A 22,795-nucleotide genomic window follows, 5' to 3' on the forward strand; every position below is an offset into this window, starting at 1 on the left:
AGGATTTCTAATTAGCTTGCCCTTCTTAGAATTGGATTCGGCTGCCTCTCCACACCCATTACGATGTGCAAGCTGAAAAAATGTCATCTCAATTTAAGAGGTACCGTCAGCAACTTGCACTTCATAGAGGCAGAGGAGCAGTTTGCAAACCTCTCCCCTTTGTTCTCTGGCAGGTTTATTGGCAGGACTTTGACATGTTTAATCCTATCAGGAGATGGGCACGTTGGGGATTGAGTCTGTTTTATCTGCGAGGCGAGGAATCTCCACCCCGTTAAGAGTCGGAGCCTGATCATCGCCTGAGCTGTCATACTCGCAGGTTGCATCCTCATGCACGGGAAATAAATAAAGAAATATTTCATGATCCATCTTGGTCAGGATCAAGGTAATCTCATATCTTTCTTTCTCTCCCCGGATGTAAGCTGAGAGAACAATGGGAAATCAAAGTGAGCTGAAGTTGATTCACCTTGCGTCTTTCCGAGAGGAGAAAACTAGGTCCATATTTGTTCTCCTTGTTTAACCTTTATACTTGTTAAAAGTTTCTTTTAAGACCCCGTGAAATTGCTGCTGTCTCTCCTACTGAATCAGCCGCTTCTGTCAACGTTTTGTAGATAGACGACCTTAACGCTTAGCTCTAATCTTGCAGTCTTTAAGCTATTGGTTGCCTGCTGTACAACATTAGTGGTTCAAGTGGTCAAACTCTTGCCAGCCATGTGTCAGAAAACAGCATCCAGAACAGCTGGATCCCTCTCTGGTGTGGGAGCTGCTCGATCTGCTCAAAACAGCAAGGCGATCAGGGAAGACCGACAGCATCAGGTATTAAAAAAAAATAAAAAAATCCCACTCAACCGTCCCATAGAGTACTCACAGCCATACCATCTGGAAGAAGGTTAAGTACTATTAAAGCCAAAACAACCAAACTAAAAAGCCGTTTCATCCTGCAAGCTGTCAGACTGCTCAATAACTCCATCTGACAACCCTCAAATGGACTGTCCATCCTCGACTCAAGCGCTAATGCTACATGGAACCCAGATTACACTTCTTTTTTCGCCTTTACTTCACTTGCAGTCCTTGAGACACAAAGTTTATGTACTTTTCTATCCATGGATGGAACTGAAGCGCTATTAATTTAGCTTTTAATGGAACTTTATCTAACAACATATGAAAAGTTGTCATGCGTGACTTCTGTTTTTAATATAGATTTGATTTTTCCAGTGATGAAACAGCTAAATTATTATCAGTATTATTCTTCAATGTCACACAATTCTTCAGAAATCATTATAATATGATGATTTGATTGTTTTTTATTATTATTTAAGCTGAAAACAGTTGTGCTGCTTCTGCTGTTAATAATAGACATATAGATTAGATTTTTCCAGTAATGAAAAAGCTAAATTATTATCAGTATTACTCTTCAATGTCACACAATCCTTCAGAAATTATTATAATATGATAATTTGTATATATTTTTAAATATTTTTAAAGCTGAAAACAGTTGTGCTGCTTCTGTTTTTAATAATAGATATTTAGATTTGATTTTTCCAGTGATGAAAAAGCTGAATTATCATCAGTATTACTCTTTAAGTCCTTCAGAAATCATTATAATATGATGATTTGATTGTTTTTTATTATTATTTAAGCTGAAAACAATTGTGCTGCTTCTGTTGTTAATAATAGATACTTAGATTTGATTTTTCCAGTAATGAAAAAGTTGAATTATCATCAGTATTACTCTTCAATGTCACACAATCCTTCAGAAATTATTATAATGATGATTTGTATATATTTTTAAATATTTTTAAAGCTGAAAACAGTTGTGCTGCTTCTGTTTTTAATAATAGATATTTAGATTTGATTTTCCGGTGATGAAAAAGCTGAATTATCATCAATATTACTCTTTAAGTCTTTCAGAAATCATTATAATATGATGATTTGATTGTTTTTTATTATTATTTAAGCTGAAAACAATTGTGCTGCTTCTGTTTTTAATAATAGATATTTAGATTTGATTTTTCCAGTTATGAAAAAGTTAAATTATTATCAGTATTACTCTTCAATGTCACACAATCCTTCAGAAATTATTATAATATGATAATTTGAATATATTTTTAAATATTTTTAAAGCTGAAAACAGTTGTGCTGCTTCTGTTGTTAATAATAGATATTTAGATTTGATTTTCCAGTGATGAAAAAGCTGAATTATCATCAGTATTACTCTTTAAGTCCTTCAGAAATCATTATAATATGATGATTTGATTGTTTTTTTATTATTATTTAAGCTGAAAACAGTTGTGCTGCTTCTGTTGTTAATAATAGATACTTAGATTTGATTTTTCCAGTAATGAAAAAGTTGAATTATTATCAGTATTACTCTTCAATGTCACACAATCCTTCAGAAATCATTATAATATGATGATTTGCATATTTTTTTAATTATTATTTAAGCTGAAAACAGCTGTCCTGCTTTTGTTTTTAATAATAGACATTTAAATTGTATTTTTTTCAGTGATGACAAAGCGGAATTATCATCAGCATTACTCTTCAAATCCTTCAGAAATCATATTAATATGATGATTTGCATATTTTTTTATTAGTATCTAAGCTGCAAACAATTGTGCTGCTTCTGTTTTTAAAAATAGATATATAGATCTGATTTTTACAGTTATGAAAACGCTGAACTATCATCAGTATTACTCTTAAATGTCACCACAATACTTCAGAAAGTATTATACTATGTCAATTTGCATGTTGTTTTACTATTATCTAAGCTGCAAACAATTGTGCTGCTTCTGTTTTTATCAATAGATATATAGATCTGATTTTTACAGTTATGAAAACGCTGAACTATCATCAGTATTACTCTTAAATGTCACCACAATGCTTCAGAAAGTATTATAATATGTCAATTTGCATGTTGTTTTACTATTATCTAAGCTGCAAACAATTGTGCTGCTTCTGTTTTTATCAATAGATATTTAGATTTGATTTTTCCACTGATGAAAACACTGAATTATCATCAGTATTACTCTTCAATGTCACACAACCCTTCAGAAATCATTATAATATGATGATTTGTTTATATTTTTAAATACTTTTAAAGCTGAAAACAGTTGTGCTGCTTCTGTTTTTAATAATAGATATTTAGATTTGATTTTTCCAGTAATGAAAAAGCTGAATTATTATCAGTATTACTCTTCAATGTCACACAATCCTTCAGAAATCATTATAATATGATGATTTGCATATTTTTTTTATTATTATTTAAGCTGAAAACAGCTGTGCTGCTTTTGTTTTTAATAATAGACATTTAAATTGTATTTTTTTCAGTGATGACAAAGCTGAATTATCATCAGCATTACTCTTCAAATCCTTCAGAAATCATTATAATATGATGATTTGCATATTTTTTTTATTATTATCTAAGCTGCAAACAATTGTGCTGCTTCTGTTTTTAAAAATAGATATATAGATCTGATTTTTACAGTTATGAAAACGCTGAACTATCATCAGTATTACTCTTAAATGTCACCACAATACTTCAGAAAGTATTATAATATGTCGATTTGCATGTTTTTTTACTATTATCTAAGCTGCAAACAATTGTGCTGCTTCTGTTTTTATCAATAGATATTTAGATTTGATTTTTCCACTGATGAAAACACTTCAATGTCACACAACCCTTCAGAAATCATTATAATATGATGATTTGCATATGTTTGTATTATTATCAAAGCTGAAAACAACTGTGCAGCTTAATAGCTTCATGAAAACATTGATACTTTTATTTTAATTCATTAATGCAACAATCAAAAGAACAGCATTTATGAAAGAGATCTTTTTTGTAACAACTCCTTCCTGTTCCTGATATTAGATTAGATTCAACTTTATCTAATCTAATTCCAGGAACAAAAAAAAAAGAGTTGGAAAGTACTATACATTGCTTTTTATGGCACTATCAAGTAGTTTTGATAGTGCCCTGTGGTGTGACACGCTATACTTCATATAAAGTCATTTAGATACACAACATTTTAGCTAATTCCTTTATAATTACTATGCATGCCGCTTTTATGACCTTGTGCTAACTGAGAAACTACATGCAATATTTGTACTTTTAAAACATAATTTTCCACACCACAGGATCATTTGAAATGAGCTATAGTGGCGAAAAGTGTTTAAAAATATATTCTGTATGTTGTAAGGTGGATTCAGACAATATGTACTGTATATATAGAAAACTTTTTTTTGTTTGCTGTTTTTAACACCTATTGTTCTTTGTTTGTTTTACACCTGTCCTGTGAGGTCTAAGAAAAGATGCAACAGATGCTATGAAAAATTGTCCAGAAGAAATAAAGAGAAGCAAAGAAACTTAACTAGTGCGTCGGCTGAGATGCAAGTCAACTAATGACTTTTACCGAAGTCTTTATTAACTAGCTGTGTTTGATTTCAGGGCGACGCAGTGGTTCAGTGATTAGCACTGTTGCCTCACAGCAAGAAGGTCGCTGGTTCGAGTCTCAACTGGGTCAGTTGGCATTTCTGTGTGGAGTTTGCATGTTCTCCCCTTGTTTGTGTGGGTTTCCTCCGGGTGCTCCGGTTTCCTCCACAGTCCAAACACATACAAGTATAGGTGAATTGAATAAACTAAATAGGCTGTAGTGTGTGTGTGTGGATGAGTGTGTATGGATGTTTCCCAGTACTGGGTTGCAGCTGGAAGGGCATCCGCCTTAAAACATATGCTGGATAAATTAGTGGTTCACTCTGCTGTGGCGCCCCCTGATAAATAAAGGGACTTAGCCAAAGGAAAATGAATGAAAGAATGAATGTTTGATTTCCACTAAATTAATCACATTTTCAAAAACACTTTTATTTTCAACAGACTTAGCATGTTTGTTTATTAGAAAGTATTTTCTTTTCAGTTAGAAAGTGTTGCTATAGAACAAGCACTGTTCAATTTGGTAAATGTATGTGATTAAAACAATATGGATTTAATTGAATAAAACCAATAAGTACACGAGCCTGCTGTTGTGCATATAAAAAGCATTTAATTCATTAGTGTTATTTCAAAAATATTACCTGCTTAATCCATGCATGACTGACAAATAATATTGTGTATTAAATAATAAGTGCATTAGTTTTTTTTTTCTTTTTTAATCTGCGAACAGCTTTTTCTAAACAGAAAAAACTACTTGTACCTAGAATATAAGAATGTCCAATTTAAAACAAAATTGGATTGCATTTCTTAACTCCTAATGTCACTAGTTAACATGCATTTTTTTTCAACATATTCCATAATTTCTAAAATTTCAGCCTCTCCCAAATGGTTGATATGTTGGTTTATGGTAAAAGTACCGGAATTAATACAAATATGGAAGATCTGAAAATTGAAAAATCTGAAAAAAGTGTAAGACCAATTTATTTTACAAATATTCTAAATAAATCATTTTTGAATACTAAATAACCTTTATTTTTTTTAAAGTATGCCATAAAATAGATCAGATTCTCATTTAACACAGCAATTTACATATATATATATATTTATTTTTTTTACAGTAAAACCAAAATCAAGTGTAGTAGTGCAACAGGATTATGTTTTTGTTTGATTTAGATTTTTTTTTTTTGTAAACCAACAATGCTGTGTGTCTAAACCATTATTAAAACAGTCATTCTTTAAATGACTTTAACAGTCATTATTTAACACAGTCCAAATATGGTCAACCACTTGGTAGAGCAGGCAGTTAAAGGGTTAAAATTATTTGTATAAAATTATTCATGTCAGATTTTTATTTAATGTTTGTAATGATTTTTTTTTACACAATCAGACATGCTTTTCCCAGAAAATTTTCCATTATTTATATTACAAACATTTCCACATACATGTTTTCTATAAAACACAACATAATGCAATGCATAACTCATTATAAAAAAATAAATAAAATACAATGCAGAATTAAGTGTTCAATAAAAATTACCATAGGACATTCGGTTATTTTTACAGGCATCAAAAATATTTATTAAGATGAAAATCTGCTCTATTTTCAGCATAATTAAAGCTCTATTAAAAGACAGAAAGAAAAAAAAAATAAGATAAGATAAGATACAACAACCAGTGGCGTCCATCTAAAGTGCATACCTCAGGGTTTCTGCAGGTTTCACCAAGTTAAATTTAAGACTTTTTAAGACATTTATAAGACCATTATAAATTTGATTTTAGACTCATAAATTGCTAAACGCTAAGGATGTTTTTTTTTCAAATGGCCCAGATGGAAAATATTTTTATTTACCTTATCAACAGATTTAATAATACAATAATAAATTAATAATAAAAAATGTAAATATTTTAGATATTTCTTAGCTAAATATTTTAAATGTTGTGTAAAAACAAGCAAGCTCTACTTGTATACATACACCTTTTTCCAACAAACTTTCTTTAAAATAAAATAAAATGAATAAACAAATGTTTTAAATGTTTAAAAAACTATAATAAAATAAATCTATGCACAACTATCTTACCAGGTCGGTGTCCTCAACAGTAAATACATGGAGCACTTTTAAACAAATGATATTGTCATGAAGATAAACTATTTATGACCAATAAAGGTAAACATTACCTTTTAAATAAAAAGCTAAAACAATTATTGAGATGGATTGTTGGTGATTGTATGGTGTTGGCCAGATTGGGTAGCAATATGTGAACAATGGAAAATTAAGACCTTTTTAAAAATTATTTCAAACCTACAACACAATATTTCAGTAAATTTAAGACTTTTTAAGGCCTAAATTTGAGATTTTGAGATTTAAGACATTACAAGACCCCACGGACACCCTGATACCTGCAGGCCATTTCACCAAATCCTGATGGGACTCTAATCTTCAACCATCCATTCAACTTGATTTACCGATAAATATCCTTCAGGGAACTACGAATTGACTAGATAACGAATAAGGTCAAAGGCCACACATTCCCAACGCTACACCAAATGGGCCGTCGTGTGATTGATATAAAAGCCTCCACTGAGCAATGGCTCGTGACAACCACTCAAAACGGTGTTGTCAAAGCTCTTTCATTATTAAAAGTCCTATCAAAAGTCATCAAGTCTAATTTGCGCCTTTCACCAGAGCCGAACCCCTCTCTTTGACCTGTCCTTGCCAAAGTTACGGCGTAACTGTTCATAAAAAGGCATGTTCCCTGCTGATTGCGATGAATAATGCCCACGGGTATTTGCTAAATCTATGCAAACCTTCCGACATAGTGTATCCATCAAGGTGTCAGGCGCTGAAGGACAGATGTTGGGAACAACACCTTAAGAGTCGTCATACAGTCTGAGCGGCTTGATCAGAAGTGTGGGGAAGGCAGCCAGAGCCCATTCGCATCCCGCACCTTCAAACACAGAGCAGCCGTCGCTTCACTTTACTATAAGAAACGTAGCCTGACATCTGAGGTGACTTTCAAAGACTTGAAAGGTAAAACGGAATAACTGCGCATGGCTCAACTGCTAAGTGGCTCCCTCAGACAGGGAGGAACGGCTGATACACAACAGGAAAAAACTTGGAGTCTGGGACGGAGTTGAAGGTTTTCTACATTTTGGTAACTCGTGCTCAGCAAAATAAACAAATTTTTTGTGTTTTTTTTCTTAAAGAGGGTAAATTAGATACATGAGCAATACCACACGAGTAGCATTTATGGCTGTATATCGGCACTGGTGGCAGGTGTGTGTTGGCACAAGTTCCTTAGTGTTCCACCAGTGACGATATACAGCCATATTGCACTGCTACTCATGTGATATTGCGTTTATACAACAGTTTGATGGCATATTCGTGTATATAAAAAAGAAAATCAAACACAGAGAGTCTAAAAACCCTTTTGTAAGAGGGACTACTTTCTTCCGCTATTCACATCTATTCACATTCACATCTGCAGCTGACGTCAGAACAGCAGAAACTGTTGCTACTTCACCAACATCACTTTAGAGCTAGTATTTGAATGATTCTCTAGCGTAATGTCTAAAGTGATGACAAAACAGGTAATTTTGCTGACATTTTAAGATTTTAAAGCTGAACGGCATGAAATGCCATCAGTCTAAAGAGATTTCCCAGGATTTCTCTTTTGCAATCGGGATATTACAATCATTATCTTCAAAAAAGCCAAAGCAGCACCAGATACTACCATATACCAGATAACTGTTGTGTTTGCGATAAGATAAAAATCGCTAAACACATGGAGCATTTCTTCTTTTTTTCTTTTTACTGAACTAGTCTGCAGTAACGAAACCAGGAGACTCATTAAAAACAAACAGATGGCCAACCAAAAAGTAACTCAGTGTTATACAGAGAGTGGCCAAAACAAAATACATACATTTCTGATATCTGAGTCCCATCTCACACTCAATACACTACAATTATATGGTATAAATACAGCCCTACAGCATACAAAAGAGAGAGATCAGAAGAGTCAGAGAGTCAGAAAGTCACTTTAATAATTATATGATCAGCTGTAGTTTGAAAATATGCTCTAAGGACTTATTATGCGGTCTCTGTCGCAATCTTGTAGATAAACAACGTCAACTGTCTTTGCTCTGCTCAATGACAGGCTAATGGCCACCGACATGCTGTCTCTCAGAAATTGTAAATATTTAAAATAGGCACTATCCTTATAAATAAACTGGATAGTTTACCACTACATTCTCGACCAAAAAAGCCTTAAAGATACATTATGTTGTTCACCAGCTGCAATATTTGTCAAACTGTATTGTCCTCTACTTGTTGCTGTATGTGGGCGGAGTAATACACAAGGGTGAATAGGCTGGACGAGTGCTGTTATTTGCAGAATATTGCACGGCTATCAGCCAATCAGATTCAAGAACCAGACAGAACTGTTGTATAAACAATAATACAAATACTGTAATGGGACAAATATCTGTGCAACTTTATAGTTCTACAGTCTGATTGGTCAAGCAGCATTCTAGATGTTTTAATTTGTAGACCAAGTGCAATGGGTGTTTTTTTTTTTTTTTTTTGCAGAATTTATTTTATTAAATTATTAAAAATATTTAATATCTTTTATTATTTTTAATATTTAAAATCTAATATTTTCTGTTTAAATACATTTAAATATGACAGAAGTGGACAAGAAAGATTGTTTTCAGTTGAAAATGTTTAGTGCTTATCAATATTTTTGTATGTTGTGTAATATTTTACTGTACATTTACACATACATATACACAAATTATATTTATATATATATATATATATATATATATATATATATATATATATATATATATATATATATATATATATATATATATATATATATATATATATATATATATATATATATATATATATATATAGACCATTTCAATGTGGTCATGTCATTGGCCCATCAACATTTCCTGCATATTGTCAAACTATTTCATAACTGTATCAAGAGGCAATTCAATCTTAATCTTAAAACAGCTGTCATAACATTATTTATCAACATATGGACCTTTTTGGATTCTCTGAAGCCATAGAAATTAAAAATGTAAAACAGGATATACGTTAGGACCATTGTTATTGTTTACATCCCTCAAAATGGTCTATATATACGGTACACATTAAACAAAAATATATAACTAATATTAATTGTTATTACAGTAGGAAATACATTTTAGTATAGCATAGTAATACATTTGTGTCACAGTTTCTTCAAGTTACACTAAACTTTTATTTTGACAAGTTATAGTGAAGACCTTTTCATCTCAGACTGTATTTGACAGCAGTTTCCCTCAAATAAAACTGTGAAAAATGCATGAAGTGACTCTCAAAACAACTGGAGAAGAATTATTATGGACTGCCTTTATATATTGAGACACAGGCACTGATAAAACTGTGAGCGTCGAGTGTGTTTGAGTTTGAGTCCTTAACAAAGAGACACTTATTGTCATTGACGTACATTTCTCACAACATCGATATGATATCGCACATCGCTCAGCGCCTATACATAAAGTCACATTGTGACTCACAAAATCGCAATTTTCACTCGGAGGCAGTATCAGCCTTCCACATGATATCATAAGACACATCTTGAGTCCTTCTAATGGAAAGGACATGCAACGATCAAACACGAAGCGCCAGAGAGAAGTGGAGGGGAGCGATCTGAAAATGACCCGAGCCGCATTCAAACTCAGGTCGCCCACAGAAAAGCGAGTGCCAGTGCAACAAATCATCTCCTACAGAGAAACACACTTCTGAGTTCACCTTCGAAAGTAACCACAGCCAACAAACACAAAACTTTTTGAGGCATTTTAAGGCGCGCAGAGTGACAGTCTGTCAAAAACAGCTCTCAGGCAATACATGTGGCAATGCTGTATATACAATAATGGCCGCCGGGTTAGACTTTGGCTTGGCTCATTTTGGAAAATCTCCGGCTCCTCAGACCGAAGAAATTGAAACTAGCAGTACAGGTGGCCAACATCTATTATGTAGAGAGATGCAGATGGAGCCGGTGAGCTGCCTGAGAGAGTGCATTGTAGGGGTTTAGACAGAGACTTGTCTATCCACTGGGAGAAAATCCTGCCTCCTCTGACAATGACAGAGTGACAACATGAGATTTCATGGCAGGCTTGACAGTTCAGCTGACTGCTGTGCACTCTAACGTAATGTAAATTCTGCCAAGGAAATGACTAAATAACTGCAGCCGAGTGCGCCGAATTGAAGGAAGCTTAATGTGCGTGCTCGTCTATTCCCCCCATCGCTTGTTCTTTTCTCCATAATGGCGGTGATGATGGTTATATGGGATAGATAATAGACATTATAATAACATGCTGCTGGATAATCCCGGCGTGCTGCAGGGGGAAAGAAAAAAAAACATCTGTACCAAGACGGCCAGAATTGATATGACAATATTCACTTTTTTCGATCGTAATTACAATGCCAGAAACATGGGCCAGCTTTGCAAAGGTCACCAGGCTGTCCTCAAGCTCATGTTGAGTGTTTGTCACGCTTAGATGCTAGCAGAATACATCAAAAGCAGCTGGTTTTGACAGTCCAAGGCAGGATGCCATTTACTAGTCGAACCGGTCAAACGGAACTGTGGAAAAAAAAAGTCAATTCATTACGCTGGAATGTAGCTTACAAGTGAGGATTTTGTCGTGTGGAGTAATTCTGGATGCAAGGGGAAGGATGTAATTTTATGGGGTTGGGGAGCCTGAATGGAGAACGGGCACGGTAATGTACCTATCATGCAGAGTAGTGGTTTTCAACTGGTTTTGCATGAGGATCCAAGTGGAGACCTAAAACAGTAGTCCAACTGTTTAGATTTGTAAAAAATCCATTACATTTTAAAAAAATGAAATGAATGCATGGTTAAGGCTCAACAGTATGTACAATTAAGCACCACAAAATTACAATTCTGTCAAACCTGAATCATTTCTCTTCTTTATCTTCTGCAAACAGAAGGTTTTAAAGGTGCTGTATGTAAGATTGGCACCCAGTGGTTGAATTAGGTATTGCATTCCTCGATCCTGGACCAAAATTAGCGAGTATGGCGAACGAGCCTAAAGGCTGATTTAAATTGTGTTCTAAATAAAAGCAATGGCATGCGAGAGAAGCAATATTCTTCATAATAAAAGGAGTTTTTGTTCTAACCAACACCTCAAGTTAATATATTAGAAATAGCTTCTATATCTTGCAGCTGAACAACAAAAAACTGATAATGATTACCTCAGATAAACCTCATGTGCTTTATTCAGAGTTAAATACTAACAATGTGAGTATGAAGGCCATTTTACATGACATTTATTGTCATACTACTGAAAGCAGCTGATAATTCACTTCAGATCTTTTGAAAATAAAATAAACTGTTTGAAATTCAACTTTAGAACCTTGACCAACACATATCAGTGATTCAGCATGTACATTTAATAATGTTTAAGAGAGGTTTAATATGTATTATTTAGATTATAAACCTTACCATTTCATGAGTGAGGGCATATTCTGTGCTTCTGAATGGCTGTATTTAAATTTCTGTCATGTTTCGTCTGGTGCAAACAGCCAAATTACTTATTGCAAATCTCGTCACGTAGCGTGTTGTTAGGACACACCGATACAATGTAACCTGCTCACCTAATGTTTACGCTCGTAATATTAATGTTATTTGCTAATGAATTACCTCTGGAACTCTGAGGGCTCTATTTTAATGCAGAGGAACAGAGTCTAAAGCGCAGGGCGCAAAAGCATTAAGGGCGTGTCCAAAACCACTTTTGATATTTTTTCAGACGAACAAATATGCTCTGCGCCATAGCGCATGGTCTCATAGGGTTGTGCTTATTCTCTTAATGAGTTATGGGTGTGTTTTGAGAATAAACCTATCAGAGTCTCATCTCCCACTCCCTTTAAGAGTCAGTTGTGTCACGCCAAGGCGCATTTGCTATTTACATGGCGGACTTAGTAAGTGGAAAATCTGAATGCTTCACTAGCGAGAAAACAGTTAAACATACCACCTGCAGCGCGAGAATGAGAGAATGAGTCGCCTCCAATCGGCCTTTACTTTCACCTTTTCTCTTTCGTGGATAAGAAAACGGTGTTGACCACTCCACTGAAGTAATCAATTAGCATACATAATTAATTTCGTTTGTTAAGCGCAACGATTTATTTTAAAACAATTTCTAAATTCAGTTCTAATTTCCAGCAAATGAATAAATAAGCAATAATAATGAAGTGTGGTCAAAAAGTTATGGTTATATCCAAAAAGTTAAGTTATATCCAAACACACGTGCTATGCCCCATAAGGTCCAAAAGCTGACAGGTGGACAAATCTAAGCTAGTTTTTTAATAAAATAAATATAAATATGCATATCATAATAATAATAATAATAATAATAATAATAATAATAATAATAATAATAATAATAATAATAATAATAATAATAATAACAACATTATACAAAAGCAAGTTGTTGTGAATAAACTGAAAATAATTCCCCCCGAGATAAAGAAGGCATGGAGGCAGTGGTTTTTATATTTATGTAGAAAGTAATTATTTCTGTAATAATTTATTCCTTTATTTCTTTTTCATTTGTAAAGATATTTGCGAATTGCTGTATATCCTGTGTGTTTTAAGCAATGTGTCAGCAAGGCGCTCAACTGACACGCTCTTCACTGGACCTGCTTTCAGCTAGTCTCTTTCACAGTCTATTTTAGCTCCTCAAAATAGCAATGCACCAACAATGCACCTCCACAAAATGGCGCAAATGGATTTGCTATTTAAACAACGTGGCAGAAAACGGAAAAATTACAGTTGCTCTCGCCTGAAAATAGCAACACGTCGGGACAAACACATCTTGGGCCATATTGCGCCGGGTATATGATAGGGCCCTGAATCTGCGTCTCATTTCGGGAGTCTGCTACTGTCAACCAGAGGTTGCATTTCAGTCACGGGCACATGCTTTGAGAGCCTTTCTGAATGAATGAGTGAAATACGCTCTTTTCCATCAAGGCGAGCGGGGCACTGAAATATAATTGGCTAAACTGGCATTGGGTGGGTTTTAAAAAAAAACCAAAGACAGCATTTCGGCACGAAACAGACATTTTTAAAGCAGAATAACTGACTTTAGAATTGTTATTCATATAAACAAGAATGTTCACCTGGCATGTTTCTTAAATATCTGCAAACATTTTATGGTGTTTTTATGCTTTAGAAAAGTCAAAAACTTACTTACAGCACCTTTAAATTGAGAAATTGCATAAAGCTTGAAAAAGCTTAACAATGTTGGTTAGGTGTGTGTGTTTGTGTAAAATTTAGTAAACAGTCTGATAACATTTCTTCAAAATGTTACAAATGTGAAATAATATCATTTAGTGGATTCCTCAATACACAAAATGCTCAAAATTACATCATTTTAAATTGGTAGTAATGTTGCAAGATAAGATGACACTTCAACTGAAAGATACTGTTTAAAGTCAAAACTTTGTCATTGCTAAGAAACAGACTTCCACTGAGACCATTTTTTAACCTCTCTACTGTCTGTGACCCTATCAGACCTGACCCACAAACCATTTTTGGGTTGAAGTGGACCTCATAAAAAAAAACTAGTCAAACTGCAACTGAGACTTCTGGGTTGGTCTAATCAAGCTTAATAAAAAGCCTTAGCGCTGGCAGGACACCAGAGCCTCGGCGAATGAAACGCTGCCTAGTGACAGCGTGATTCACCTCTGATCTTTCCTCAAATGCCACAGTGTCCATCAGTAGCTCCATTACTAACCACTGGACACAGTGACACGGCAGGCAGCTGCCAATTACAGCGCAGCCCGAGGCAAAGAGTGCAGGCCACTAACCATGTGGCACGGACTATACAGGATCACAACTGAACGGGACGCAGCTGAGGTTTTGGCTGGAGAACTGGACTGAAACAGGGCTGCTACACAAAAAATCACATCTGATTTGAACCATCAGCCATCGCCATTTGTCCCACACTGGGCTCGGGTTCAGAGGTGCCTCTCCTTTCTCAGAATCGGACATTGCATTTCACGCTTGTTAGCTTGACCTTTCGGATCCGCTTACGGCTAAAGAGCTAGCAGTCATGGAAATCGAGCAAGCCATCAAGAGAAATACCATAAAGCCTTTAATACTTGTGTCAAAGTCTGAAGTTATGTTTCTCTGACCTTCTACTGCCCAGATGTATGTTGCTCAGAGGCATAAAAATCGGCATTCGAGTCTGTGTATTCAAAATGATCATAGTTTTTACTTTACGTTGTCAATGTTTTACAGCACAAAGAAGGAAAGAATGTTTCAATTCAGCAAACCTTTCAAAGACTGCAGATACACATTATTGAGAGACATCTGCGTAAACAGTAAAGGTTCCTAACAACAGTTTGACATTGGAAATATGCAGTCAGGAACAAACAACATATGACTACTTCATGAAGACAAAAAATAATCTGAAAAGGTATATAAAAAGTCTCAATTTCTTTGGGTTTATTAGGTGGGGTTGAATAGAAATGATCATATTAATCTTATTCTATATTAATATTACTTTGTATCATTGTCAATTACAACTTTTTCTTTACAGAAATTTACAATTGGTGAGAATAACAAATGATTTAATTGTTACTCACAGGAAATTGGGATTTTTCCATTAAATATAGCTTTTTTATATATTCTGAAGTTAATACATTGGAAATGTGTTGTCTAAAAAGTATTATGTTTATAGACTCACTGGCCACTTTATTAGGTACACCTTTCCAACTGCTCGCTAACGCAAATTTCTGATCAGCCAATCACATGGCAGCAACTCAATGCATTTAGGCATGTAGACATGGTCAAGACGATCTTCTGCAGTTCCAACCGAGCATCAAGATGGGGAAGAAAGGGGATTTAAGTGACTTTGAACGGGGCATGGTTGTTTTCATGCACAACCATCTCTAAGGGTTTACAGAGAATGGTCTAAAAAAGAGAAAATATTCAGTGAGCAGCAGTTCTTTGGCCGCAAATGCCTTGCTGATGCCAGAGGAGAAAGGCCAGACTGGTTCAAGCTGTTAGAAAGGCAACAGTAACTCTAATAACCACTCGTTACAAGCGAGGTACTGTATGCAGAAGAGCATCTCTGAATGCATAACACGTTAAACCTTGAGGCGGATGGGCCACAGCAGCAAAAGACCACATCGGGTGCCACTCCTGTCAGCTAAGAAAAGAAAACTGAGGCTACAATTTGCACAGGCTCACCAAAATTGGACAACAGAAGATTGGAAAAATGTTGCCTGGTCTGATGAGTCTTGATTTGTGCTGTGACATTCGGATGGTAGAGTCAGAATTTGGTGTCAACAACATGAAAACATGGATCCATCCTGCCGTATCAACGGTTCAGGCTGGTGGTGGTGTTGTAATGTGTGGCGGATATAGTCTTGGCACACTTTGGGCTCATTAGTACCAATTGAGCAACGTGTCAATTGGTGTCGTATGGTGTCTTATGGTGGAACGGGAGACTCGCATCATGGATGTGCAGCTGACAAATCTGCAGCAACTTCGTGATGCTATCATGTCAAAATGGATCTCTGAGGAATATTTCCAGTATCTTGTTGAATCTATGCCACAAAGGATTAAGGAAGTTCTGAAGGCAAAAGGGGTCCAACCCTGTACTGGTAAGGTGTACCTAATAAAGTGACCGGTGAGTGTAAACATGACACCTTTTTTAGTATTTTAGGCACAAAAAAAGCTCTAAAGGAAATACCTTTTAATTTAAATTTGGATAAAATATTTCATTTTGTTTTCCTAAACACATGACTGCAAATCATAAATCCATAGAAACTCGGAGTTTCAAGTAATCTCTTTTTTGTCCAAAGCTGTATTTAATTTAATAAAGAAATTAATAGTCATTTTGAGAACATTTTTAATTATTACATCTTACTCCCAAATGATTTACAGTAATAACTCCCACCGTAATACTGTAAAGTTACACTGTGAGATTTGAAATGCTGTGAGTCCAGTCTTTAAAACTTGTGTCATAGATTGAAGTTATGTATCTCTGACCTTCTACATCCCCGATGAATGTTGCTCAGAAGCATAAAATCGGCAACTGTGTCTACATATTCATATACTTACAAAAAAAAAGCTCCTAGTTGTTACTGTATGAAAACCTTATCAATGTTTTACAGCACAAAGAGGAAAGGCTGATTCAGTTCAGCAAACCTTCCACAGACTGCAGATATATCAAGAGACCCCTGGGTAAACATTATAAAAGTAGGTTCAAAACAACAGTTTAACACTGCAAATATGTGCACAAGACACCAATAACATTTGACTGATTCACAAAGACGTAAAAAACGTTGATGAATCGCTCAGCATCAATGTCACAGAGGTAAAACGTGAACATAAAGCGCCACATTATATGGAGACATTTTAATGGGAGCGATCTCTGGGTGTTAACCTTGTTGACATCAACTATATCACAGATTCTTTCCTGCGGATAAAATGGAAAATGAGAAATTTGCAAGAGGTCGTAGTAAATGCGTATGTGAACGGAGGTGGAGGTGTAATACTGGAGGTGTTGTTGGTCCCACAGGAGTGAGGTTGAACACTGATTATGGTACAAAAAACACACACACACATGCTTTGACGCCACTGGCATGTGTTTTATAAAAATAAATAAATGAACCGATAAATAAAAATATTTGCATAGCAACGCAAGCTATTCTAACTTGAACTGGTACTAAATGAAGGATTTGATTTTGTAGCAACTTGAATAAAATCCCAGTTAGCAAGAACGATAACTTCAACCCATTTAAGCCCACCGGTAGCTATAGTTGCCAAAGTTCATAGTTGAAATTTTCCTTTAATAACAAATTTTCTACATGTTACCCATGTTTAATTTTTCAATGACATTCTCAACAACCAGTTATAAGATTTCAAGATAGAAAAAAAGGTATTGATTTACTTCCTGTCATGTGAGACTTTCGGCTTCCTACCTCTAATTCCAGGAAGTAAAATGGAGGCAAACCCTCCCAAATAAAGGCAATTTTCATGTTGCTATTTTTTTTTCTTCACAAATATATATCAACATAATCATGAATGTTTCTATATTCATCCAAACAAAACAAATGCTACAAGAGAGCTATATGTTTTTGCATACTTATTCAAAAAATCAATCGGAGTTGCCGGTGGGCAAATACAAATAAAAATATATAAGTATGTAAATCATTGGGAATTAAGGAATAATTAAGTTGCTTTTAAGTTTATAAATGAAGGTTATTGATCATGTTTAATGATTTTTTAGCTTTCATAATACCCCATCGAAATATAACTTAAGCCTTTAACTGATATCTTTACTTTAAAATATATTTTTTGATACACAAATTAATCCACAGCAAAAACTTCAGAGTAAAATGAACTTTTCCCATTTGGAAAAAGTTTTTTTCGTTTGTCATTTTGACAAACAGTAGTCTGTTGAGGAAACTACTGTGTCTTTTATGACTTTTAGACAAATGGATCAGTTCCTTGGGTTTTCATATTCATGAAATTGAAAGATAGATCATTTTTGGGAGGGTTCATTTTAAATGGTTTTCTAGTTTTAAACATGATGAATGTGTTTATGAATAGGAATTGATCTGTTGAAAGCAGTTTTTTTAGTTAGAATGCTAAATGTTCTCTTTCTATTCAAATTTTACATTGAAAGGTGTTTACAATATATTTGCCCACCGGCAACTATAATTGCTGCTTATTCAAATACCATTTTTTAGAAAAAAATCTAAAACCTGGAGAAAACAAATGCAAAACATGTTCATATTGGACACTATTAACAAGGCTACATGCATGAAACCATTAAAAGATACCAATGTATAGTATCATTGTGTTTGTTAAAAGCATACAGTAATATTCTAGTAATAATATTCATTGTGTTGCCATGCTAATGATGTCATACACCCTCGATTTCAGGTTTGGTTTTCTAGAAAACCAGGGAAACACCATAGATGCTTTAATATGTTGTGTTTTATGCACTGCACAGAGCAGCATTATAACTGAACCCTAAAGTGTTTTATTAGGATAAAACAGCATTGCTTCTTCCCCACGTTCCCGACCGGAAAAACAGGAAGCGGTTGACTGTGTCATAATAAAAGCTCCACTGCTTCACTGCACTGTCGCATACACTCATTTCTCATCAGCAATTGCTTCAGTGGTCTCATTTTGCTTGTATAAGTTTCAGCCTTACTCTGCTTCATGCTAACATGATAATAAGTTTTGAATACTTTAGCTCATTTGTGAACTTGATTAATTCAGGTGTCTCATAGAATGTAATGAAGACCATGTTCGAGGCAAGGCATCATCAAACTATGCAAGAATGACATATTGTGCCTTTAAGTTAGCATTGAGTATACAAAGCATACCTAATTAGAATAAAGTATTGCAAAAAAATCAGTGATATAAATAAAATTTGCTTTCTCACACAGAATATAAATCCACCAGCTCACCACACAAAGGCTATAGATTTCTTAAGACAGGGATTCAAAAACGACAATGTTGATATAGTGAATCTCACAAATAATTCTGTGGAAACTTATATTGTTATAATGCATTTTTAGTTTTCTCCAAATTCTCAAAAAAATTTCAGGATACATTAATGAACAAACATTCAATGGAACAGTATATATACTATATATATATATATATATATATATATATATATATATATATATATATATATATATATATATATATATATTATATATATATATATATATATATATATATATATATATATATATATATATATATATATATATATATATATATATATATATATATATATATATATATATATATATATATATATATATATATATATATATATACAGTGCATCCGGAAAGTATTCATAGCACTTCACTTTTGCCTCATTCCTTTATGTTACAGCCTTATTCCAAAATGGATTAAAAATCTTTTTTTTAACATTTTCATTATGTGGTATTGTGTGAGGAAACAAATTAATTTAATCCATTTTAGAATAAGGCTGTAACAAAATAAATGTGGAAAATATAAAGCGCTATAAATACTTTTCGGATGCACTATATATATATATATATATATATATATATATATATATATATATATATATATATATATATATATATATATATATATATATTTCAGAAATATATATATATATATATATATATATATATATATATATATATATATATATATATATATATATATATATTTCAGAAATGAAAGAAGATATTTATATATATATATATATATATATATATATATATATATATATATATATATATATATATTTATATATATATATATATATATATATATATATATATATATATATATATATATATATATATGGATAGACGGATAGACGGATAGACGGATAGACGGATAGACGGATAGACAGATAGACAGATAGACAGATAGACAGATAGATAGATAGATAGATAGATAGATAGATAGATAGATAGATAGATAAATAGATAAATAGATAGATAGATAGATAGATAGATAGATAGATAGATAGATGGGTGTTCACCTTATACAGAAAAAAAAATCTCAATGTGAGACCACATCTGGAAAACAGTGATTCAAATAAAGTTCAAGGCTGAGTGTAGTGTTTGTTCACTCTAGTGTTTGTTAAATATGTACACTGAAACCTCTTTTAGAAAGTAGGTTGTGCTCTGGATTTTTTGAAGAAGAACTGTGTAAACTTTTCATTAAAAACCAACACTATCCTGACACTAAGGGATTTCCTTAAGTTGAAATGAATCAAGTTTTATCAGTCATTATTATTAGTAGTAGTAGTAATAGTCGTTGTCGCAGTAGTAATATCAGTTAGATTAAATCACTATCCAATTTTACTTCTCCGTATTAGAGCAGCTCAGACATTTTGTTAAACATCTCCTTTTGTGTTTTAATGAATAAAATAAAATAAAAAACAAGGTTGGAACAACTTGAGAGGTCATGAATGGCAGAAAAAATTAAAATAAGAATTCTACACCATGCAAAGAAATAATAAAATGCATATATGTTTTTATCAAATACTGTAAATATACAGCAATAAACAACTGATAAACAGCCATACAAATATCTACAGCGCTTAAAATAAAATATTCTCAGATTCTTCGACTCTCTATCTTTATAATATAAGGGGAAAAAAGATCAAATAAAAAATAATTTGTCTGTGGTTTAAAATCCAGGTTGTTCTGCACCGCCTGGACACATTTTGGGAAACAAAACCAGCATCAATGTATTTCAAGTGGTGTTGGGTTTCATAGTGACAAGCTTAGCATGAACTGCGCTCCAGACTCTGAAACCAATGCATTTTAAAAGGCTGTTGAGGAGGAGCAGAAATGAAAGAAAATGCCCAACTTTTACACAACTAATGAGATGAAGCTAATGGCCTAATGGCAACCGCTGAGGCTGTGTGGTTGTTTTAAAATGAAAAATAAATGAGAAGCCCTGCATATACAGAATCGCGGAAACGTAATGAGTCTCTGATATGCTTTTTGAGGCATAGCTTCTCTATAATTTGCACCTCATGCAGTAGCATTAAAATCATTCATCAACTTCTGCTTTTTTTCCCCTTTCTTTATTTCTTTTTTTTTTCTTTTGCCGTAACAACTTAAAGAGCAAAACACAAAGCACTGATATTTAAGCTGTGCATGAATGTGTTCGCCCGAGGGAAGGTTGTGTGCCTTAAAGTTTCCATATTCATGAGAACGGTTTGTTTGTATGTCAGAAACTATAATCCTTATCACAGATATATTTTTCTTATCCTCTGCATACAGATCTTAAACTCGTGCTTATGCATTTCAGGTACAATTATTAGCCTTTTTAGAAAACAAAGCTAGAATACTTACATTTGCATATATATATATATATGCGCATGTATATATATAGTTAAGGTCAGAATTATTACCCCCCCATCCCCCCCAATTCTGTTAAACGGAGAGAAGACTTTTTCAACACATTTCTAAACATAATAATAAGTTTTAATAACTCGTTTCTAATAACTGATTTATTTTATCTTTGCCATGATGACAGTAAATAATATTTTACTAGATATTTTTTAAGACACTTCTATACACTTCTAAAAAAAATCTAGCTTAAAGGGGCTAATAATTTTGACCTTAAAATGGTTTTTAAAAAATTAAAAACTGCTTTTATTCTAGCCAAAATAAAATAAATAAGACTTTCTACAGAAGAAAAAATATTATCAGACATACTATGAAAAATTCCTTGCTCTGTTAAACATAATTTGGGAAATATTTAAAAAAGAAAAAAAAAAAAGTTCAAATGGGGCTAATAATTCTGACTTCAACTGTATGTATATCTCTATCCATCCATCCATCCATCCATCCATCCATCCATCCATCCATCCATCTATCTATCTATCTATCTATCTATCTATCTATCTATCTATCTATCTATCTATCTATCTATCCCTCTCTCTCTCTCTCTCTCTCTGGTTTACCGGTACCTAGACAGTCTCACAATACTATGGCTCCAAAATACTGGCAGTGCCACTGCAGTTTGTAAACAGTACTATCATCATTAATGTTTTATCTACAACAGATAATGTTGCATGTGGAAAAGTCACTAAAATTCTCACACATTTGTGCAACAATAGATTATTTTAATTTAATAGTCTGTGGAGCCCTTTAAGGTTGCAAATCTGTGTAGTTTTTTTAACGCTTGAGTTCGAACGCACATCTGAATTGGTGCATTTCCGTTCCTGTTAATATGATTTAGTAACAATTGTGACAATCTCTTTAAAAGAACGACTGACAAAGTGAAATTTTGAATTACTTTGGATTGTTACCTGATAAGACAAAAAAGATAAATTTATAAAAAACCAAAAATAGCAACAAGAAACATTGAAACAATTTTTGACCACTTCATAAAGCCTAATTGTGTTGGGACAAATGCACTTTTGTAACAAATTTCGGTATAATTTGTATCTTTATTTTAATGTATTTTTGTTGGTCAGTTATCTGTAAAATTAACAAAAAAAATATTTGTTTGCAAATAATACTTTTTAGCCTTAAGGGAATTATGAATTACATTCAAGTAGGCTCATTACAACATAAAATATAGTATTTATGACTATTTATTTTATGATTTTAATTATGAATTACAGTATCGCAATACTACTTGATGTTGTGATACTACAGCTGGTATGGTATTGTATATATTTATATATATATATATATATATATATATATATATATATATATATATATATATATATATATATTTATATATATATATTTCTGCATAGTCTTAATAATGCGGTTTTTGTCAGAAGAAGAAATATCTAGTAA

This window comes from Danio aesculapii, chromosome 3 (genome assembly GCF_903798145.1).
Source record: "Danio aesculapii chromosome 3, fDanAes4.1, whole genome shotgun sequence".
Classification (NCBI taxonomy): Eukaryota; Metazoa; Chordata; class Actinopteri; order Cypriniformes; family Danionidae; genus Danio; species Danio aesculapii.